Genomic DNA, 25,497 nt, shown 5'->3' with positions numbered 1-25,497 from the left:
ATACATTCATAAATATGTAATATTTATTTTCAGTTCTATGTTGGTGAGCCTCCTTATAATCATAAAGAAATTAGAGTTTAGGATGCTATAGTTATGAGGAATTTTACAATTTGTTTCAGAGACAAAAAAAAGAGTAATAATAAAGTAAAAACTCAGTGCACATTAAAATAATTTATACATCCTTCATTTGGCCTCTTTTTACTTTCTTTCATGCTAACTTTTAAGTAAGAAGGATTACTGTATGCTAATGAGTGGGAGAGGATAGACTGATGTATCTCCCACCTTAGTATCATTTCCCTCCAACCCAATTTCCCCACTCACTTCCACTATCTCCTCAGCAGCTCATAGTCTGGTTATTAGTCCACCATCCCATCCCACTACCTTCCTTCGTGGAGCTGCCGCCTGCCCACAGAACTCAGGAAGAATGAAGAGGAATGGGCTAGGAAGCCCTCCTGGTCCTTATTCTCATATTCCTTGTGCAGTGGCAGCTGGGAAATTAAAATGCAGTGGTGGTGGAAAGGCCACATGCTGGGCCATGCAACACTGAACAGCCCAGAGAGAAAAGAATCAAATTAAAAAAAAAAAAAACAAATTTTTTAGCATAACACTTCTAAGAAGTAAGAAAGAGTCCTCCAAACTTCATCTGAAGCATGTATTTTCCTCAAGGACTGATTGACCTTCAATATCCTCAGATATCATGGAAAATAATACAAGATTACTGTCTGAAAGAATTCCTGGCATTTGCAAGGGGTGGGGGGGAATGATGTAAGATGAATTTAAATGAAGCTTATAAAAGCATCATTATGGGTAAAGTACTTCAGTATCAAAAAAGAAATGGAGATGCAATATATCAATACTGCTTGTAAGGTGGGATGTTTCAAGTAGGAGACAAATATAACTACAGGAATTCATCACTGAATTGTAAATGGGAGATGCAAGACAAAAGTCTTGTCACCTGCTTAGAGTTCCTCTGGGTCTCTTTGACTAATAATTCTATCAGATGGGTGAAAAACCTTGGACATGGAGATCTTGGGTTATTGTTGGATATTCTGGAAAAAACTGATTAATAATAAAATCTATGGAGAAAATATGAGAGGAATCAGCATGAAGTCATATAGCTTTTGAAAGTTTTGCTGAACAGGAAGTGTGGTTTGGAAAGTGATGGGAGAAGAAAAGTGTCTGTCATTATTGGTCAAGGCCATGGACTCTCAACAAGCCAATTTGATAATGAATGTTGTTAAACTTTTTTCTGCAGTAGTATGTATTGTTGGAGAGGAAAATACCCTTGAAAAAGTTTTAGAAACCTCAACTACAGCTAGAAAGGGTGGGGGGAGGTTTTCTTCTATTGTAAAAGTCTTCAGGAAAATTCTTTTCAAATGAAAATTGATTGTAAACAATTCATTAATGGCTTCCTTACATTTCTTGACTACTTAGAGTTCAGAAGTCACATCAGAAATTAATTTATGGCTTGTGGCTTGAAACAAATTCTGGCTAATTTGAAACATATCAAAAGTGATAGTCTAGGCACACAGCTTAAAGTGTTTGATGAGCATAAGGAGGAATATTTTATTGAGTTCATCATTTAGAAGGTATTAGAGCTGAACTTGATGAAGTGAATGATATTTACAATATGTTATGGAGCACATTGACGGAAATGAGCAGAAGGATATTTTCTTTCTATATTTCAACATTATTGCTCATCAGAAATAATTGTTTCATACAATCACAGTATTTCAAATTAATTAAAGAATGCATATCTCAGATAATATTACAAAGAAGTGGAACAGATCCTAATTTTACATATAAAAATTAGGTAGAGATCTAAGACAATTTGTAGGTTGATCAATTTATGTTGATCAAGCAAATCTAGAAGAACTTAAAGAAAAAGTATGAGAATCTTGCAGAAAATCTGAAAAAGAAACTGCCCCAATAAAAGAAAAGAAATTACTGAGCTCCAAGCAGAATTATAGGCTTTTATATCCCAGTTTGGTGCTTTAACCACAATCAAGAGAAGATGTAGTTGTTTATCATTTACCTCCACTGCCATTCCTGATACTGGGTGGAGAGATATGTTCCCACCTGACTCCACCAATTCCTCCCCTGATTTCAGGAATGCCAATGATTTTTGGTGGTCCTCTCTTTCCACCACTTCCTTTATGATCTCTAGGAGTACACTGATCTCCCTCCCCATTAACACTACCATTTATATTAAACCAAATAAAAAATCAAACCTGAAACCACTATGAAAAGATTGAACTGGTAAAAGATCAGACCTCAGGTGCAGCTAGATGACACAATGAATAGAGTACAGATCTGGAGTCAAAGCACTTGAGTTCAAATTTGATATTAGATAATTAACATTTACTTGCAGTGTGAATTTAGGCAAGTCACTTAACCCCATTTGACTTGCAAAAAAAAAAATCAGACTTCATCAAATAACTGAAACTTTCCAGTAAAAAGTAAATAATAAGTAAGAAACACAGACTTGCAAATTAAACTTGAGAATAGGTTTTGCTGTCAACTAAAATAGAAAAAGGAAGAGGAGGATTTTTCAGAGAAGAGAACAATAAAGAAATGAATTAAAAAATTGAAAGTTCTGGATTCCAAAGTTGCCCAGAACCTTTCAATCTTTCTGGGTTCTTTTCATGTGACTAATGAAGAAATAAAAATAATGATATTGGAGTTAGATGAATTAGCTGAATCTACAATTCAGAATTTAATAAAACACCTGCCAGATCAGGAGCAGCTGAATCTACCACATTCAAGAATGAATATAATAACCTATGTGAGCCAGAACAATTTGTTGGAATGAGTGCAGTGAAAAGTCTGTGGCATTGTCTAAATTCCATTCTCTTTAGACTTAAGTTTGAGGAGTTTAGACTTAATGATTGAGGAACTGGATATCATGGCTTTCAAGTGCTGCCTTTGATAAAGAAGAGCAAATATTTCAGCAAGGTATTGGAACTTGTGCTGCTAATGGGAAACTACATGAATGAATGCCCAGATCTTTGGTTAAACCTTAGTGGTTTTTTTTTTTTCCTGCTAACTATACGACACAAAGTCACCAGATAAGAAGACAACATTGCTCTGTTTTCTTACTGAAATATGTGAGGAGAAATATCCAGCTATTTTGAGTTTTGTTGATACTTTGAAACACATAGACAAACCTAAAACAGTCTTTGCAATAAACCTAGAAAAGAATTTAACACAGATGGGAAGGCAATTTCAGCAGTTTGAGAAGGACTTGGATTCCTTTCCTTCCTCTGAGGACATGCATGACAATTTTTAAACAAAGATATCCAGTTTTGTGATCTTTGCAAAAGAACAATTCCAAGAAAATTTCTATAATGTATAAAAACATGGAAAATTGTTCTTGAACATAGACTATTGATAAGTGTCTGTAAAAGAATTTTTTATTTATTTAAATAACTTCAGAACTATGTTCATGTAAGCAACGTACACCAAAGGAAGAGAAGCTGAGGAAAAAGATAAATGTGTTAAAATAGCCAAGGGAATAGCAGAAAAAGTAAAAGTAGAACATCCATAAAAAGACACACTTGATAGATGTGAAAGTTAAATGGAGGGTTTTGAGATAGGAGTGATTAACAGTCTGCTGGATACCTAGCAGCCAGAAGAAGAAATCTGTGGAAGGGTCCCATTCCAATAGCAAACTCAATTGCAATTCAACCAGGACTCATGTTTCCGAGGAACTTTATTATAATTAAGACATTCATTCATAGTGAGAATCAAGGATGTTGGGACAGAAACCTGTGACACAAAAAATGTATCAAAAAAAAGCAAATGAAGTTCTTTGGCTCTGTTTCCTAAAACTGAATCACTTCCTGAAGTAGAAGCTTGGCTTGCAAGACTCAGACTTAATGAATAAAGTTGGTAAAAGTGATTAAGTAAACTACAATGCCATACAATACTTGGTTGCAATGCTTTAAAAATGTCTTGCTTTTGTATAATTAACATTATATAGTTATGCGTTTCACAGCATATCACAATTTCATCAAAAAATCAAACACAATGGCTTTCCCAAGTATGTTTTGAGATGATGAGTAAAAGTATAATGGGCTTAATATCTTTTTGACAGTCTGTTCTACTATAGTTAGAAGGAGAGATTGTATTAAATATACTATTTTAATAAACAAGTGAGTGACTATTCAACAATGTTTTCTTAAAGAAAATATATAATAAGCCTGCAGGTCTAAATGATTATATTTGGCTGCTGTCCATGTTTAGTTCAATGAAACACAAATCTAAGAATTCAACTCTTGCTGTGTATACACATGGATATTTATGTTTATACATGTCTAAGTTCTTTCTGTAGTTATGCATCACAATATCAGAAATCTGAAGCAGACAAGAAAAATGACTAGTAGACACATTATGATCATTGCTTAATTCAGGTTGATTAGATTCTTCAGAATAGTAAGGCATATTAAGCCCATTTCAAATATGTAATATATGAAGAATATGTGACTTAAGCATGTATATAATAGAGATGCATTTATAAAAATGAATAATAACTAATTTTTGCTGCTAAAATTTTATATCTGTTCTAGGAGGTGTTTATTTTTATTTATTTTATCTTTTAATCATAGTGGTGATACAAAATTATCCTTTTATCATTTTCCAATTGTGCATTGTTTTTTGATGCCATGAGCTAACAGTATTCCAGGTTTTATACATTACTTGACAATAACATTTACATGTAATTTTTTAATTTAATGTAATCAAAGTTGTTCATTTTGCATTTCATAATGTTTTCTAGTTCTTCTTTGGTTATAAATACCTCCCTTCTTTAAAGATCTGATAGGTAAACTATCCCTTGCTCTTCTAATTTGCATATGGTATCACCCATATTTCATGAGTGCTCTGGTAATTTAAGGGCTAACCAAAATGAATTGAGAATTGACTTTTCCTAGTGCATTATGGGTCCAATCTTCTAAACTCAATGCATACTGGTAAATTTTGTCCTTCAGATAAGAGCTAACTGTTTTTTTCTTTCAGACTTCTATCATAGGACAATTTGAAAGAGCTGTAGTTTCCAGCCCTGTCACCCATGAACCCCATCCAGCGTACTGTTATCCATATAAATTAATTACTATAATTAAATTCTTTTACTAAAGAATATTTATCAAAATGGATTCTCTTCAACTCTTCCTCCACTCACTAGGAAGGCAAGCAATATATCAACCATATATATGAAATCATGCAAAATATATTTACATATTGGTCACGTAACAAAGCAAAATGAATTAATAAAGTCATTTTAAAATTTGTCCTCAAAGTTCATTGTTGTTTCTTTAGAGGAAGACAGCATTTTTTTCAATATAAGTCTTCTAGAATTGTTCTGAATCATTGATTTGTTCAGAGTAAACAAATCTTTCACACATGATTTTCATTGCTTCATAGTCACATTAATGTTATTGTGTACAGTCATTCCCTGGTATTTCTCAGTTTTACTTTGATTAATTTCATGTAGATCTTGCCATATTTTTGTTTTTTTATTCTTAAACCACTACTCTCATTGTTTCTTATAGTACTATAGTACTCTAGCATACTCATATGCCACAATTTGTTCAGTCATTCTCTTAATGATAAGTAGCCTCTCAATTTTCAATGCTTTTCCATCACAAAGAGCCACAATAAATATTTTTGTACAAATAGATCCCTTTCTTTTTTCTTTGCTCTTTTTGGGAAGTGGCCAAAATAGTAGTAGTATTGCTAGATCAAAAGATATGCACAGTTGTTCAAAATTCCAAATTATTCTCCAGGTTTTTTTTAAAAAAATATTTATTTTTAATACACATTGCTTTATGAATGGGAGAGAAAAATCAAAGCAAAAGGGAAAAATTATATGAGAGGAAAAAAACATAAAAATAAGTGAACATAGCATTCGTGTGCTGAATTAGATTCAATCTCCACAGTTCTTTTTTTGTATGCAGATGGCATTTTCTGTTTAAAGTCTTTTGGGATTGCTTTGGATCAGTGAATCACTGAGAAGAATGAAGTCACATTCTTGTTGTTACTGTGTACAATGAATTTCTGGTTCTGTTTGTTTCACACAGCATCAGTTTGTATAAATCTTTCTAGGCCTTTTGAAAGTCATCTTGTTCATCATTTTTTTTTTGTAGAACTATGAAATTCCATTATCTTCATATACCACAATTGTTCAGCCATTCCCCAATTGATGGGCACATATTCATTTTCCAATTTTTTGCTACCATAAAAAAGAGTTGCTACAAACATTTTTGCACACGTGGCTCCTTTTTCCTTCTTTATGATTTTCTTGGTTTACAGACCTTATTGAGGCACTGTTGGATCACAGAGTATGTACAATTTTATAGCCCTTTGGTCACAGTTCCAAACTGCTCTCCAGAATGGTTGAGTAATTTCACAACTCCACCAACAAGCCATGTTTTCTCACATCCCCTCCAACATTTATCATTATCTTTTCCTGTTGAGAAGTTGAGGTGGTATCTCAGAGCTGTTTTAATTTGGATTTCTCTAATCAATAGCAATTTAGAGCATTTTTTCATATGATTATAGATGACTTAAATTTTGTCATTTGAAAATTATATATTCATATCCTTTGACCATTTATCAATTGAGGAATGATTTGTATCCATATAAATTTGACACGTATCTGAATTTTAAAAATGAGATCTTTATCAGAAGCACTGGTAGTAAAGATTTTCCCAGGGCAGAGCCAAGATGGTGGAGAAGACACAAGCGACTTTCTAAGCACCTCTCCTACCCTCACGACCAACATTGTATTCAGCCTCAAAAATAGCACTTGAGTGGTAAAATCCATGAAGACTAGATATACAACAACTCACCAGCTGAAGAAAATCTGGGAATTTTGTCAGAAAAGGTTTGTCCTGAGGGGCCAGGGAAAAGATCAGTGCAAGCAGGGAGAGAAGGGGTGGGGTAGTGTGTATACACCCAAAACCGGAAGTGAAAGCACAGATCACAGCACAATCTTGCAGCCCCAACCTGCAGTACGGGGCTTTTCCTTAGGGCAGTTGTGAACCTGCAAGGCAGGGGGGCACAGCCAGGCATAGCCTCTAATCTGTACAGTGGGGGGCTTGGCCTGAGGCAATAGAACTTTCCCAGTGTGATTTATTTCCAGGCAGAGACACTTCTGGTATGAACGGAGCTCTTTGCTGGTCAGCCACAAAAAGACTACATGTATAATTTGATTTTACTGATATAATATAAAAAAAGGAAGTAGAAATGGAAAAGGAAGAATGTCAGAAAAGGGGGAAAGGGGGGATAAAAAGAGGGAAACTACATCCCATGAAGAGGCAAAGGAAACATCATATCTGAGAGAACTCAGAGAGGGAGAGGAACATTGTGTGAATCTTACTCTCATCAGAGTTGGCTCAAAGAGAAAATAATTGACATACTTGATTTACAGAAAATCCTCTCTCACCTCATTAAAAAGGGGGAGAGGAAAAGGGAAAAGAAAAAGAGTAATAAGGGAAGGATACAAGAAAGGGGAAGAGATTCAAAGGAGGGGGAGGGATCCTAAAGAGGGTGAGTGGTGTGATCCTAAAATGAGTGAGGGGGAATATAAGTTGAAAACTGGGAAAGAGGCTTTGGGGGGGGCAAGTAAAAGAAAAACATAACCTGGGGATAGCAAGATGGCAGGAAATACAGAATTAGTCATTTTAACTGTAAATGTGAATGGGATGAACTCTCCCATAAAGCGGAGGCAGATAGCAGACTGGATCAAAAGTCAGAACCCTACAATATGTTGTTTACAGGAAACACATTTAAAGCAGGGAGATACATACAGAGTAATGGTAAAAGGCTGGAGCAGAATCTATTATGCTTCAGGTGAAGTAAAAAAAGCAGGGGTAGCCATCCTTATCTCAGATCAAGCAAATGTAAAAATTGATCTAATCAAAAGTGATAAGGAAGGAAATTATATTTTGCTAAAAGGTAGCATAGACAATGAAGCAATATCAATACTAAACATATATGCACCAAGTGGTATAACTTCTAACTTCCTAAAGGAGAAGTGAGGAGAGTTGCAAGAAGAAATAGACAGCAAACTGTGATAGTGGGAGAGCTCAACCTTGCACTCTCAGTATTAGACAAATCAAACCACAAAACAAATAAGAAAGAAATTAAAGAGGTAAATATAATATTAGAAAAATTAGGTATGATAGATCTTTGGAGAAAACTGAATGGAGACAGAAAGGAATATACTTTCTTCTCAGCAGTTCATGGAACCTATACAAAAATTGACCATATATTAGAACATAAAGACCTCAAAATTAAATGCAGGAAGGCAGAAATAGTAAATGCTTTCTTTTCAGATCACCTGCAATAAAAACTACATTCAAAAAATTTCCCCCAGCTTTGTAATTCCCTTTTAATCTTGTTTCTGTTAGTTTTGTTTGTGCAAAATTTTAAAAATTTAATATAATCAACGTTGTCTATTTTACTTTTCATAATTTTTTTAGTCCTTCTTTGGTCACAAATTCCTCCCTTCTCCAAATATCTGATAGGTAAATTATCCCTTGCTCTCCTCATTTGTTTATGATATCATTCTTTATACCCAAATCATATACTCATTTTGACCTTATTTTGGCTTATGATGTGAGATATAGGTCCATGTCGAGTTTCTGACATAATTGTTTTCCAGTTTTCTCAGAATTTTTTTTTCAAACAGTGATTATTTAATTTAGAAGCTGAATTTCAGGGGTTTATCAAATACTAGATTACTATTGGCCTTGATACTTTGTCCTGTGTATCTAATTTATTCCACTGATTCACCACTGTATTTCTTAGCCAGTACCAAAATGGTTTTGATGACTGCTGCTTCATGTTTTAGGTTTGGTACCGCTAAGTCACCATCCTTTGTATTTTTTATTTCCCTAGATATTCTTGAACATTTGTTCTTCTAGTTTAATTTTATTATCAATTTTTCTAGTTCTATAAAATAATATTTTGGCAGTTTGATTGGTATGGTACTGAACAAGTAGACCGATTTAGGCACAATTGTCATTTTTATTTTATTAGCTTAGCCTACCCATGAGCATTAATATTTTCCAATTGTTTCAGTCTGACTTTATTTGTCTAAAAAGTATTTATAATTGTGTTCATTGAGTTCTTGAGTTTGTCTTAGCAGGTAGAGTCCAAATATTTTATTTTGTCTATAATTATTTTAAATGGAATTTCTCTATCTCTTGCTGATGAGCTTTATCAATCTTACATAGAAATGCTGATTATTTGTGTGAGTTTATTTTATATCCTGCAACTTTACTAAAGCTATTAATTTTTTGAAGGAGGTTTTGAATGATTTTCTAGAATTCTCTAAGTATATCACCATATCATCTGTAAAGAGTGATAGTTTCATTTCCTCATCACCCATTGTAATCCTTTAATTTCTTTTTTTTTTTTATCACAAAAGCCGACATTTCTAGTAATATGTTGAATAATAGTGGTTATAATAGGGATCCTTATTTCATCTCTGATTTTACTGGGAATGAGTCCAGCTTCTCTATATTACAAATAATGCTGGGCATTAGTTTTAAATAGGTATTGTTCATTATTTTAACAAAAGTTCTTTTTATCTCTATGCTCTCTAGTGTTTTTAATAGGAATGGGTGGTAAATTTTGTCAAAAGGTTTTCTGCATCTATTGAGATTATATAAGATTTCTGTTGATTTTGTTATTGATATGGTCTTTTATGGAAATAATTTTCCTGATATTAAACCATCCCTGCATTCTTGGTATAAATCACATTTGGTAATAGTGTATTATGCTGCTGCTAATCTCTTTGCTAATATTTAATTTAAAATATTTGCATCAATGTTGATTAGGAAGATTGGTCTGTAATTTTTTTTCTCTGTTTTGGCTTTTCTTGGTTTAGGTATCAGTATCATATTTGTGTCACAAAGGAATTTGGTAGGACACCTTTTTTTTTTACCTATTTTTTCCAAATAGTTTACATAATATTGGTTGTTCTTCAGATTGATTGGAGCAGTTTAATATTATATATATTTTCCCTTATCCCCTCTAGCATTTGTCATTTCTGGTTAGGGTAAGGTGGTAGCTCAGGATTGTTTTAATTTGCATTTATCCAATCACTATTGATTTAGAGCAATTTTACATCTGACTGTAGATAGCTTTTATTTCTTTTTCTTAAAACTGTCTATTATATGCTTTAACCATCTATAAATTAAGAATGACTCTTATTTCTCCAAATTTGAATCAATTTTCTTTATATTTTAGAAACAAGGAACTTGTCAGAGAAACTAACTATAAATTTGTTGATTCTATTTCCTTATTCATATTACCTTTTAGCAAAATGTAGTTTCTCTGATTATCTCTTTTAATCATGATTTTGCTTTCTTTGAGTACATGACAGTTACCCCTGACAAAAAATATTTTACAACCACTGAAGCTTATAAGATTCTGCTCCTGCCCTTTGTTTAAATACCATGTGTCTTTCTCTTTCAAATGGTCTCTTGGAAATAGTATATTATTGGATTCTGGTTTCTAACCCATTCTGATATATGCTTTTTGGGTGAGTTCATCTGATTACTATGTTCTTCCTCTGATTACCGTGTTCTTCCCTCTATCTCATTTTCTTGTATTTATTACTTTCTACATCTTTTTATCCTGTCTCTCTTCAAAAGTCTATTCTGCTTTCAATTATTGCACCTCTTAAGCTATCCTTGCTTTTGTCATCTTCCCATTTTCTCCAGTTTTTATTTTAACATTCTTATCTTTTTAAATCTTCAAGCAATACTTGTTTGGCTTTTTTTTTTTTTTTGAAGCTTTCGTTTTAGCTCTTTTCCCTTTGTTATCTTTTTCTGAGTGTTTTTCTTGGTCTTCCCTGACATTTTAATAATTTTTTATGGTCAGGTTATTTTTTTTAAATTATTGTTTGATCAATTCTCCAAGCTATTTCTTGATTTTGAACTTCATTGGATTTTATTCACCTGGAATTGGGGAGGCATTATTCTACTCTATAAGCTTTTTTGTGTGGCTGTTTTTAGTGCTAATTCTAAATATCTGCAAATTTTAGGTACTTCCAAGATGGTATGATCCAGGAATAGGTGTAGTCCATGCTTTGTTCTTTATTAATTAAGGTCCCCTGTTACTCTGCAGCTAGAAGTGCTATTACTGCTCTTGGCTCTGGAACTGTGACCAGGGCCCCTATTCCCTTGTAACTGACCACAGGTTCAACTTCCTATTCTGGATCTACCACCCAAAGCTATTTATGAGCAACAGAGTTGCTAATTAGCATCAGCTAAATACAATGCTAACAATGGTCCCTTATAATTTCTTTCTGACTAGTTGTCCAACACTCTTAGCATCTCTGCACAAAGAGCTTCCAAAGCTGCTGTTTATGTTTCCATGTGTGTATGCTCCAGAATGACCTCTACCCAGACCTCTCTTGTAAACCATCTAAGTTTTCATAGGTTGGAAAAAATATCTCTTTTGCCCTTATTATATTGATTGAGTCACTCCAAAATTTGTTTTAAAGTATTATTTTAAAATTGTTTAGAGAGAAATGTTGAGAGAGTTTGAGTTGCTGCCTCTAATCCATCATCATGGATCTATCTTTTTGTACCTTGGAGCAATCTATTTTATTGGATTTTTCATTCATTTATTGAAATTCCCCACATAATAGATTTTCTAGGTAGATTCCAGAAAATGAAAAGTCTTTGAAGTGCAATTAGAATTATAACAAAGGTGACTGCCCTAAAATGTATTCTTATTGAAAATTCAGAAATAAGGGAGGGTCAGAGTGAAATGATGTAATGATGTTTCCCCTTTTCCCTTTTTCCCTTATTGTGGAAGAACAACTTCTGCCCACGGACCACTCTGGTAACTCTCCATGAGTGAGTGATCTAGTGCCACATGCTCTTCAGAAACCATCTGCTACTTTATGTAAGGAAACAAATTCAAACACACACACACACACACACACACACACACACACACACGAAACAAAAAACATATCCCACAGCTAGGCTGTTATATGAAATCATGGAGCTAAAACAGGATAGCTCAGAAAGGAGCAAACAATCTCTTGTCATCTAAATTTAAGATGGGTCTATATTTTCCTCAGGGAGAAGAATTCCCTTTATTAACACTGCATGCAAAAGTCTTGGAGAATTTGAAAATATAGAGGCAAAGAAACTAGCCCATGTTTATATAATTAGGGCTAGAAAGTTGAATCCAGGTCACCCTAATTCCAAAACTCACACTCTCTCCATTAGCCTACACTAGCCATGGTTAAGGTATGTTTGCAAAAATTTTTGATTACTAAGGCAAAACACATTTTTTTTTTTTTTTTTTTTTTTGTGGAGTACAGGTCTTCTCCTTATTGTTCTATACAGACATCCAAATTCATGGTGCTATCCCATGGATTAGATCACTCTAGGAGGTTAAATGAATTTAGGATTTCTGTAACAAGGTAACTGGAATATTTCAGTGAGTCTATACTTTACCAAGATTATAGCTGTAGACATTCAGCCTCATACTACTACTCCAAGGTCATATATTCTCTTTCAAGAGAAATGCTTTGGGCCATGCTGGATAAATACTTGCACAACATTCATATTCCATTTCCCTCTGCCTCTCCTCCCACAGAGACTCAGAACAGCTTATGTCTTTATGGAGTTACCCTGAAGTTTCAGTTCTCCCTGAAAGGAACCTAAATTATGGTTGCTAAATAGACAAACACATTTGCCAGCAAACTTTAATATCTGAATAACTCACAGCAATAATGCAGGGCAAAGACTAGGTCTCTGGATTAGCTCTGTCTTATTGTGGCTTTCATACTTTACTGATTTTTAAACTGTAAGAGTCATATCTTCCAAGTATTTCCCAAGAAGTTCCCTTTCTCATAAAGATAGATTGATAGACTTTTGAGCAACTTAACCAGAAACTCCCTTTCTAGCACAATATTAAGACTAAAGCTACCTAGAACATCTTTACTTATTAGGATTGGACTTAGGAATTCTACTGCCCCAAAATCTCCCATATCATTCTGAAAGGCAGGCTTCCATAGCTTTTGAATTTTGTATTACTAAAGAGTCTATCTCAAGATGTGAACTTAATCCAGATTATATTTCTTGAACTTAAAGGATAACATTGCTGAGTAAATCCTTGATCTCCTGTATCCCAAAGAGATCATAAAGAATGAGAAAGGATTCACATGTACAAAAATGTTTACAGAAGTTCTCTTTGTAGTGGTAACTTACTGGGAATTGGGAGGATGCTCATAAATTGGGGAATGACTGAATAAATTGTGGCAAATGAATGTAAGGGAATACTAAATGATGAGCAGGTAAATTTCAGAAATAACGACTTATATGAACTAATACTGAGATAGGAGAACATTGTGTTCTATATATTGCTATAACAGCAATATTGTGTGTATGATCAACTTGATAGTCTTTGCTCTTCTCAGCAATGCAATGATCTAAGAGAATTCTAAAAGACTCCTTGTTAGAATTCTTACAAGGTGCTAAGCCAGTTATCTAATTTATCATGGTACTTAACAGTTGTCTAGCTCACTAATGTATTTATACTCATTGGAGTTCTACAAGATTCAAAAGTTAGAGAGGAGTGCAGGAGATTCACAAGTCAGGAAGGACAAGTTCATTAACCCACAAGCCCACTCTCAGAGGAGGAGTCAGATTCATTCTATATATCACTTTTGTGCTGGCTGGAGGCTTTGGAGTCGAAGGGACAAGAGGCTGAAACTGGCAGAGGCAAAAGACTAGCGGCAAGAGCTCTTGAAACTAAGGAGAGAGATAGGCCTCTAAGAAAACTTACAGTGCTCTTTTGAAGGAGACAATAAAGGACCTGAACTTTAACAGCCAGCTGTTTGAAGTGATTATTACTTTGAACTAAAAGGAAGGCTGCCTCAAGAAGCACTTCCCAAGAAACCTACTCCCAGAGAATGATTATATTTTAGAGAAGATAATATAACAATTCATGATGGAAAATACTATCTCTATCCAGAGAAAGAACTAGGGGGTGTGATTGCAGATCAAAGCATACCAGTTCACTTTTGTTGTTGTTGTTTTTTTCTCATGTTTTTCCCCCTTTGTTTTGATTCATCTTTCACAAAATGACTAATGTGGAAATATGTTTAATGTGATTATATATGTATAACCTACATGAGATTGATTCCTGTCTTGGGGAGAGGTGAGAGGAAGTAGAAAAAATGAAAATAAAAATCTTGTATTAGTAAATGTCAATAATTAATGAATAGATAAATGAAAGAAAACCTTTACCTCTATCCAGGAGGTTGGAGTCTATGAATTTTTTTATCACATGGCTACATTATTTCTTTCTCAAACCCTGCTTTTTATTAGCTTAAGAAGTTATATAATTGTCTTTTCAAAACTAGAGGCAGCAATGTGGGATCTAGAACTCTTTTTTAGCCATGAGGACAGTTTCATATACAACTCTTATGGATCTCTACTCTGAGACAATCATTGACAGCTCCTGGGAAACACTTTCCCAAATTCCCAGCCAGGAGCTATTTTGTCTTAGTCTATCTTTCCCAACAAGGACAAGAGGCTATATTTGTGATTGATGATACCACAAATGGGTGGATGCTCTCTTATGTGGTCTTTCTATGGAAGTCTGAGCCAATCAAGTCACCTATAAAGAGTAAGATCAAAGCTCTAGAAAATGATAAGAGCCATACAAATGTCTTCTATAAAACAATATTGTTAAATGCCCCAATCAAAAGCTCACTATCCTATCAATTTATTAGGTTTGGATAATGTCCTTGATCAATCTTCAGGTGAGATCCTTGATCTTGTCAATAAGGTGCCAATAAATGTTCCCTCCATGAGAATATTCTCTCAAAATCCTAGATAGACTCACCAGCCTGTTTAATTTATTATTTTGATCAAGAAACTCTAATCCCCTAACAAAAGTGAGAATAGAATAAGCAAGTATGGGATATTACATTGTGTTCTACATTCATAGCATAACACTAAACACTGACAGAAATAACAAAAAAAAGGGAAAAAAGTAAATAAAAGCACACAATATCAATATGAATTTGTGATAAAAGGAAAAGAAGATCATATAAGAAAAATGATATAGTGATGAGTTAGAAGTCTCTATGCATTATGAATGGACTTGAACATTCTTCCACAGAGAACAGAGAATGTAGGCTCAATATTAAATGGGAAAGGAGGTTGTATGGTCAGTCAGGCCATACTTTTTTTTTTTTTAATAGCTTTTTATTTATAAGTTATAGGGATGGACAATTTTACAGCATTGCCAATTGCCAAACCATTTGTTCCAATTTTTCCCCTCCTTCCCTCCATCCCTTTCCCCCAAGGGCAGGTTGACCAATACATGTTAAATATGTTAAAGTATAAATTAAATACAATATAAGTATAAATGTTCTAACAGTTATTTTGCTGTACAAAAAGAATCGGACTTTGAAATAGTGTACTATTAGCCTGTGAAGGAAATCCAAAATGCAGGCCGGCAAAAATATGGGGATTAGGAATTCTATGTAATGGTTCATAGTCATCTCCTAAAGTTCTTTTGCTGGATGTAGCTGCTCTATTGGAACTGGTTTGGTTTATCTCATTGCTGGAGATGACCACGTCCATCAGAATTGATCATCATATAGTATTGTTGTTGAAGTATATAATGATCTCCTGGTCCTGCTCATTTCACTCAGCATCAGTTCATGTAAGCCTCTCCATGCCTTTCTGAAATCATCCTGCTGGTCATTTTTTATAGAATAATAATATTCCATAATATTCATATAACATAATTTATTCAGCCATTCTCTAATTGATGAGCATCCACTCAGTTTCCAGTTTCTGGCCACTACAAAGAGACCTGCCACAAACATTCATGCACATACAGGTCCCTTTCCCTTCTTTAAGATTTCTTTGGGATATAAGCCCAGTAGAAACACTGCTGGGTCAAAAGGTATGCTTTGTTTGATAACTTTTTGAGCATAGTTCCAAATTGCTCTCTAGAATGTCTGGATGTATTCACAATTCCACCAATAATGTATTACTGTCCCTGTTTTCCCACATCCCCTTGAACATTCCACATTATCTTTCCCTGTCATTTTAGCCAATCTGACAGGTGTGTAGTGGTATCTCAGAGTTGTCTTAATTTGCATTTCTCTGAGTAATAATGACTTGGAGTATCTTTTCATATGGCTAGAAATAGTTTTAATTTCTTCATCTGAGAATTGTCTGTTCATATCCTTTGACCATTTATCAATTGGAGAATGGCTTGATTTCTTATAAATTAGAGTCAATTCTCTATATATTTTGGAAATGACAGGCCACAGGGTTTTAGTAAAAAGTGATATCTCAGTTCTCAGAACCATGATTTCATTTTTATTTCATCCATGCTTTTTAAATAAATACTCTAGAGAAGATCTAAATTTCTTGAAGGTATCCCTAGTGATGTTTTCACTTTCTGTGACTATTAATGAAGTGCTTTAGTTCTTAGGTTAGAACAGTGGGGCATCAGTTGTGAGGTAGAATGGACCTCAGAATTTATCCAGTATTCCTCTTCATTTTAGAGCTGAGGAAATTGAAACCAGAGAATGTTAAATAAATTGCCCAAAGTTATATCAGCAATTATTATTAGATAGGATTTGAGCTCAGGTCATTTTGAAACCATTGTTTAGTCCACTGTATAACCCTGATTCTATTAGCTATATGATGCCAACTATGACCTGGGAAAGACTTTAGCTTAATAAGACCAATCTCTATCATGGCACTCAGAGCCATCTCTAGTTCCTGATCTATATCTTCACACTGGACTCAGATGGCTTGGTGACATTCTTTGTACATTCCTCCATCACTTAAATCCAGCTATAACCAACAAGGTTTCAATTTCTCTTGTATTATCCTTTTTCCTTCTTGACTCTCTATATAATAAACCACATCACGGGCACATAGCAATGATTCTATCTAGAAGAATAATGCATCTATATCTGTTGCAATAATAATCATGAAATTCTTAATGTAATAGTTACTATATATGGCTAATTATTTTACTGTTTAAAAATTAGGTCTTTACAATGCTGAGAAACCACTTTATACTTCTCAAATTGATTAAAATGATAGGAAAAGATAATGAAAATAGTTTAAGGGATGAGAGGAAAACTGGGACACTAATACATTGTTGGTGGAGTTGTGAACTGCTCCGACTATTCTAGACAGTAATTTGGAACTATGTCCAAAAGGATATAAAACTACTATGCATTAGTGGGCCTGTATCCCAAAGAGATAATAAAAAAGGGAAAAGAGTCCACATTTGCAAAAATGTTTGCACCAGGGGACTTCCGGTTAAGATGGCAGAGAGGAGGCTCACAGTTGCATAAGCTCTGCGCTTTCTCTCACTATCCACTTCATTACAAGCCTCTGAATCAATGCTTGACTGAAAAAAACCCACAAATAGTTACCAAGAGAAGCCATCCTTGAGATCCGCCAAGAAAGGTCTGTCTTTACTGGAGGGCTGGGGCGGTTTTAGATCGGGCGCAGGCGGCGGGCAGCAGCAGTGAGAGCACGGGAGCAGACTGGAGAGGGGGTGGAGAGTGATCGTAGCCGTTTCTGCGGGGAGAGCTTCGCTACAGGTTTGGATACTTTCCTCCGGCAGCAAGTCAACAGCCCAGCAGAGAAGCTAAAAACACAGGGGCTGAAGAATACAACCCCAAACAGCTGGAGTCCCTCAGGACCTGGCCGCCCCCCCCCTTTCCCCCCCTCAGTGACTCAGCACGCTTTGGGATCTCAGAGTGCAGGCGCAGCACAGTCCTGCTAGTGCCTCACTGCTGCCCCCTGCAGTCTGTAGAGGAAGCTCGATAACACACCCAGCCCCCCCCCCCCCAAAGAAAGACTCCAGTTTTTTCTGTTTTTCTTTGGTAGTTTGTCTCTGATTAATAGACAGAATGAGCAAGAAGCTGAAGAGGACTTTAACCCTTGACAGCTTCTACACAGATAGAGAACAGACTCTAAATCCTGAGGAGACTAAAAACAGGCAGTCCCCAGGTGATTCCCCAAAGGAGGAGATTGTCTGTTCCTCAGCACAGATGAACCTCATAGAAGTGATTAAAAAGGCTCTCACAAGGGAGCTAGAAGAAAAATGGGGAAAGCAGAGTGAGGCTTGGGAAAAGGAGAGGGAGGCTTGGCAAAAGAGCCTGGAGAAGTCAGTTAAAGAGAGAGTGGATAAAGAAGTAAAATCCTTGAAAAATAGGATTAGTGAACTGGAAACAGAAAACAGCTCTCTAAAAAACAAAATTGGCGAAATGGAAAAAAATTCCACAGAACAAAAGAACTCAATGGGACAATTAGAGAAAGATTTTAAAAAAGTGAGTGAAGAGAATACTTCACTGAAAATCAGAATTGAACAAGTGGAATTGAATGACTCGAGGAGACAAGAAGAATCAGTCAAGCAAATCCAAAAAAATCAAACAATGGAGAAAAATGTGAAATACCTTCTGGGGAAGACAACAGACCTGGAAAACAGATCCAGGAGAGACAATCTGAGAATCATTGGACTCCCAGAAAAACATGATGAAAAAAAGAGCCTGGACACTGTCTTCCAGGAAATTATCAAAGAGAACTGCCCAGAAGTCATAGGAACAGAGGAAAAAATAAACATTGAAAGGATTCATCGATCACCCACTGAAAGGGATCCTAAAATCAAAACACCAAGGAATATAGTGGCCAAATGCCAGAACCCTCAGATGAAAGAAAAAATATTGCAAGCAGCTAGAAAAACCCAATTCAAGTATCAAGGAGCCACAATAAGGATCACCCAGGATCTGGCAGCATCCACATTAAAAGATCGAAGGGCCTGGAATATGATATTCCGAAAGGCTAAGGAACTTGGTATGCAACCAAAAATAACTTACCCAGCGAGAATGAGCATCTTTTTCCAGGGAAGAAGATGGACATTCAACGAAGTAAGCGAATTTCATCTATTTCTGATGAAAAAACCAGAACTTAACAAAAAGTTTGATCTACAAATATAGAACTCAAGAGAAATCTAAAAAGGTAAAGATTAATCTTGGGAACTATATTTTGACTATATAGATGTATAAAGAATACATGTATACCTTGTTCTTGAAATTGATGTGGAAAGGACATTGTACCAGAAAAAGGGTAAAGTGTGGGGTAGTACATCTCATGAAGAGGCATAGGAAACCTATTATATCTGAGAGAAAGAATGGAGGGGGATGAATATAGTGGGTATCTTACTGCCTTCAGAATTGGCTTTAAGTGAAAAATCTTAAGACATATTCAATCTATGGTGAAACTTCTCCCATCTCATTGAAAAGTGAGAAGGGAAAAGTGGAAAGGGAAGGAATAAGCTAAGCGGAAGGGAATACGGGAACTGGGAGGGAAAGGGGTAAGATAGGGGGAGGAACTCTAAGGCGGGGGGAGGGACACTAAAAAGGGAGGGCTGTGAGAAGCAAGGGGTGCTCACAAGCTTAATATTTGGAAGGGGGGGAAAGGGGAAAGAAGGGAGGAAAGCATAAACCGGGGTTAACAAGATGGCAAGTAATACAGAATTGGTCATTCTAACCATAAACGTGAACGGGGTAAACTCCCCCATAAAGAGGAAGCGGTTAGCAGAATGGATTAAAAGCCAGAATCCTACAATATGTTGTTTACAGGAAACACACCTGAAGCGGGGAGATGCATGCAGGTTAAAGGTAAAAGGTTGGAGCAAAATCTACTATGCTTCAGGTGAAGTCAAAAAAGCAGGGGTAGCCATCCTGATCTCAGATCAAGCTAAAGCAAAAATTGACCTAATTAAAAGAGATAAGGAAGGACACTATATCTTGCTAAAGGGTAGCATGGATAATGAAGCACTATCTATATTAAACATATATGCACCAAGTGGGGTAGCATCTAAATTCTTAAAAGAGAAACTAAGAGAGCTGCAAGAAGAAATAGACAGTAAAACTATAATAGTGGGAGATCTTAACCTTGCACTCTCAGAATTAGATAAATCAAACCACAAAATAAATAAGAAAGAAGTCAAAGAGGTAAATAGAATACTAGAAAAGTTAGATATGATAGATCTCTGGAGAAAATGTAATGGAGACAGAAAGGAATACACTTTCTTTTCAGCAGTTCATGGAACCTATACAAAAATTGACCATATATTAGGACATAAAAACCTCAAACTCAAATGTAGTAAGGCAGAAATAGTAAATGCATCCTTTTCAGACCACGATGCAATGAAAATTACATTCAACAAAAAAGCAGGGGGAAGTAGACCAAAAAATAATTGGAAACTAAATAATCTCATACTAAAGAATGATTGGGTGAAACAGCAAATCATAGACATAATTAATAACTTCACCCAAGAAAACGATAATAATGAGACATCATACCAAAATGTATGGGATGCAGCCAAAGCGGTAATAAGGGGAAATTTCATATCTCTAGAGGCCTATTTGTATAAAATAGAGAAAGAGAAGGTCAATGAATTGGGTTTGCAATTAAAAATGCTAGAAAAGGAACAAATTAAAAACCCCCAGTCAAACACTAAACTTGAAATTCTAAAAGTAAAAGGTGAGATCAATAAAATTGAAAGTAAAAAAACTATTGAATTGATTAATAAAACTAAGAGTTGGTTCTATGAAAAAACCAACAAAATAGACAAACCCTTAGTAAATCTGATTAAAAAAAGGAAAGAGGAAAATCAAATTGTTAGTCTTAAAAATGAAAAGGGAGAACTCACCACTAACGAAGAGGAAATTAGAGCAATAATTAGGAGTTACTTTGCCCAACTTTATGCCAATAAATTCGACAACTTAAATGAAATAGAAAAATACCTCCAAAAATACAGCTTGCCCAAACTAACAGAGGAAGAAGTAAATATCCTAAACAGTCCCATCCCAGAAAAAGAAATAGAACAAACTATCAATCAACTCCCTAAGAAAAAATCCCCAGGACCAGATGGATTTACATGTGAATTCTACCAAACATTTAAAGAACAATTAACTCCAATGTTATATAAACTATTTGAAAAAATAGGGATTGAAGGAGTCCTACCAAACTCCTTTTATGACACAGATATGGTACTGATACCTAAACCAGGTAGGCTGAAAACAGAGAAAGAAAATTATAGACCAATCTCCCTAATGAATATTGATGCTAAAATCTTAAATAAAATATTAGCAAAAAGATTACAGAAAATTGTCACCAGGATAATACACTATGACCAAGTAGGATTTATACCAGGAATGCAGGGCTGGTTCAATATTAGGAAAACTATTAGCATAATTGACTATATCAATAACCAAACAAACAAAAACCACATGATCATCTCAATAGATGCAGAAAAAGCATTTGATAAAATCCAACATCCATTCCTAATAAAAACACTTGAGAGCATAGGAATAAATGGACTTTTCCTTAAAATAGTCAGGAGCATATATTTAAAACCATCAGTAAGCATCATATGCAATGGGGAAAAACTGGAACCTTTCCCAGTAAGATCTGGAGTGAAGCAAGGTTGCCCACTATCACCATTATTATTTAATATCGTATTAGAAACACTAGCCTCGGCAATAAGAGTCGAGAAAGATATAAAAGGAATTAGAGTAGGCAATGAGGAAACCAAACTATCACTCTTTGCAGATGATATGATGGTATACCTAGAGAACCCCAGAGATTCTACCAAAAAGCTATTGGAAATAATTCATAATTTTAGCAAGGTAGCTGGCTACAAAATAAATCCCCATAAATCCTCAGCATTTTTATACATCACCAACAAAACCCAACAGCAAGAGATACAAAGAGAAATTCCATTCAGAATAACTGTTGATACCATAAAATATTTGGGAATCTATCTACCAAAGGAAAGTCAGGAATTATATGAGCAAAATTATAAAAAAGTCTCCACACAAATAAAGTCAGACTTAAATAATTGGAAAAATATTAAGTGCTCCTGGATCGGCCGAGCGAACATAATAAAGATGACAATACTCCCTAAACTAATCTATTTATTTAGTGCTATACCAATCAGACTTCCAAGAAAATATTTTATTGATCTAGAAAAAATAACAACAAAATTCATATGGAACAATAAAAAGTCGAGAATCTCAAGGGAATTAATGAAAAAAAAATCAAATGAAGGTGGCCTAGCTGTACCTGATCTAAAATTATATTATAAAGCAGCAGTCACCAAAACCATTTGGTATTGGCTAAGAAATAGATTAGTGGATCAGTGGAAAAGGCTAGGCTCACAAGACAGAATAGTCAATTATAGCAATCTAGTGTTTGACAAACCCAAAGCCCCTAACTTCTGGGAAAAGAATTCATTATTTGATAAAAACTGCTGGGATAATTGGAAATTAGTATGGCAGAAATTAGGCATGGACCCACACTTAACACCATATACCAAGATAAGATCAAAATGGGTCTATGACCTAGGCATAAAGAACGAGACTATAAATAAATTAGAGGAACATAGAATAGTTTATCTCTCAGACTTGTGGAGGAGAAAGAAATTTGTGACCAAAGATGAACTAGAGACCATTACTGATCACAGAATAGAAAATTTCGATTACATCAAATTAAAAAGCTTTTGTACAAATAAAACTAATGCAAACAAGATTAGAAGGGAAGCAACAAACTGGGAAAACATTTTCACAGTTAAAGGTTCTGATAAAGGCCTCATTTCCAAAATATATAGAGAACTGACTCAAATTTATAAGAAATCAAGCCATTCTCCAATTGATAAATGGTCAAAGGATATGAACAGACAATTTTCAGAGGATGAGATTGAAACTATTACCACTCATATGAAAGAGTGTTCCAAATCATTATTGATCAGAGAAATGCAAATTAAGACAACTCTGAGATACCACTACACACCTGTCAGATTGGCTAAGATGACAGGAAAAAATAATGATGAATGTTGGAGGGGATGCGGGAAAACTGGGACACTAATGCATTGTTGGTGGAGTTGTGAACGAATCCAACCATTCTGGAGAGCAATCTGGAATTATGCCCAAAAAATTATCAAATTGTGCATACCCTTTGATCCAGCAGTGTTTCTATTGGGCTTATATCCCAAAGAAATACTAAAGAAGGGAAAGGGACCTGTATGTGCCAAAATGTTTGTAGCAGCCCTGTTTGTAGTGGCTAGAAACTGGAAAATGAATGGATGCCCATCAAGTGGAGAATGGCTGGGTAAATTGTGGTATATGAATGTTATGGAATATTATTGTTCTGTAAGAAATGACCAGCAGGATGAATACAGAGAGGACTGGCGAGACTTACATGAACTGATGCTAAGTGAAATGAGCAGAACCAGGAGATCATTATACACTTCGACAACGATATTGTATGAGGACATATTTTGATGGAAGTGGATTTCTTTGACGAAGAGACCTGAGTTTCAATTGATAAATGACGGACAAAAGCAGCTACACCCAAAGAAAGAACACTGGGAAACGAATGTAAACTATCTGCATTTTTGTTTTTCTTCCCGGATTATTTATACCTTCTGAATCCAATTCTCCCTACGCAACAAGAGAACTGTTCGGTTCTGCAAACATATATTGTATCTAGGATATACTGCAACATATCCAACATATAAAGGACTGCTTGCCATCTAGGGGAGGGGGTGGAGGGAGGGAGGGGGAAAAAATCATAACAGAAACGAGTGTCAATATAATGTAATTATTAAATAAAAAATTTAAAAAAAAATGTTTGCACCAGCCCTTTTTGTTGTCATAAGGAACTGGAAATTGAATGGATGGCCATCTGTTGGGGAATAAATTATGATATGTAAAGGCAAATAGAATATTATTGTTCTATAAGAAGTGATGAGCAAACTGATTTCATAAAAGCCTGGAAAGATTTATGTGAGCTGATGCTAAGAGAAGTGAATAGAACAAAAGGAACATTGTACTCAGCAACAACAAGATTAAGTGATGATCAGCTGTGATAGTCTTGACTCTTTTCAAGAATGAGGTGATTCAGGCCATTTCCAATAGACTTGTGATAGAAAGAGACATTTACATCCAGAAAGAGGTCTATGGGGAATGAATATAGATCACAACATAGTATTTTCACCTTTTTATTGTTGCTGTTTGTTTGTTTGTTTGTTTTTTCTTTCTCATTTTGCACCCTTTTGATTTGATTTTTCTTGTACCACATGATAAATGTAGAAATTTAGAAGAATTTCACCTATTAAACTTATAGTGAATTACTTTCTGTGTAGGGAAGTGAGGGGGAAAAATTGGAATACAAGGTTTTACAAGAATGAATATTGAAAGCTATCTTTGCATGTATTTTGTGAAGCAATTGGGGTTAGATGATTGTTCGGTATCAAACATGTAGGGAGTGTTAAGTATCTGAAGCCAGATTTAAATTCAGGTCCTCCTGTATTCAGGGCTGTTGCTCCATTTAGATGTCCCTCTTTGTATAAATTTTGAAAAAAAAAGCTATTATATTTTTAAAAAGAAAGATTATTCTGTCAATGACAATGTGGAAAATTGCAAAAACTATCAGTCTCTATTTCAATTTCCTTCTACATTATTCATTTTTATGACTGATCCTTTTTTCAATTTCTTTGACAATAAAAATGACAACTGATTACTTATGATATTTTAAAGAAAGGAACACATATTATTCATAGTAACAGACAATATAACTTGTCAATTACAACATTCAAAGTTATTAACATACTGATGAAATTTGAAGGGATAAGTAATATTTCCAATAATTAAACAATTATTTTTGAAGAAAACAAAAAATGGTCTTCAATGAATACCTGAAATCTTCAATAACTGCTGTTTTATAAAAGAGAAGCATTAGTTTTAAACCTTCTTAAGATTTAAGTCAGCACCAACATAGTTTACAAATATTTTATGCTATGAATATAAAATATTCTCTAGCCAGTCATATTATGCTAATTCCAAGAGATTGTGTTTACTGTAAATATCTGATTGATTAGAAAAAAAAACATGTTCACTTAAAATGTTAATTTAGGCAACTTCACAAGGCAATCAGTGATGCCCATTTTTCCTTTTGAAAGTCAAATTTTATTGCGTCTAACTTAATACAATTTATGTTAATAGTATTATAATGTCTTTATTCAAGAGGTAGATAATAATACTTATTGTTCATCAGAGGGAAAAAGTGTAACTTACTTTTCCATATAGGACATCCAAGAATCTCAATATAAAAAAAAAATATATATATATATATTTTAACCAAAGATATAACCTGAAATAAAAACCATGAATGGGACAAAGGTTGACCTCATACTCTCTGCAATTAATATCTTCTATACATAGATTGGCAGGCAAAACTTAAAGGTTTAAACATCTTGACAGCATGAAAAATATGACTGCATACACCAAAACACTACATGATATTTGTAAAGTATTACAAAGAATTTCTGTTCCTGAGCTAAGATTGTAATCAATGTTTTAGTATCACTTGTTACTTGATTTGTATTAGTATTATTATT

The 25,497-nt window shown here is 34.6% G+C and overlaps 1 protein-coding gene and 1 pseudogene across 2 annotated transcripts in view; one reads left to right on the top strand and one right to left on the bottom strand.

Annotated features, from left to right (window-relative positions):
* ADCY2 (adenylate cyclase 2) overlaps window positions 1–25,497 on the bottom strand; it is a 596,450-nt gene that overhangs the window by 220,401 nt on the left and 350,552 nt on the right. The window lies entirely within an intron of this gene.
* On the top strand, window positions 1,147–3,740 carry LOC127543615 (protein diaphanous homolog 3-like; annotated as a pseudogene).

Source organism: Antechinus flavipes, chromosome 1, assembly GCF_016432865.1.
Source record: "Antechinus flavipes isolate AdamAnt ecotype Samford, QLD, Australia chromosome 1, AdamAnt_v2, whole genome shotgun sequence".
In the NCBI taxonomy this organism is placed as follows: Eukaryota; Metazoa; Chordata; class Mammalia; order Dasyuromorphia; family Dasyuridae; genus Antechinus; species Antechinus flavipes.
Note: the sequence above shows the minus strand (reverse complement) of the source record. Positions and strands in the feature narration are given on the sequence as shown.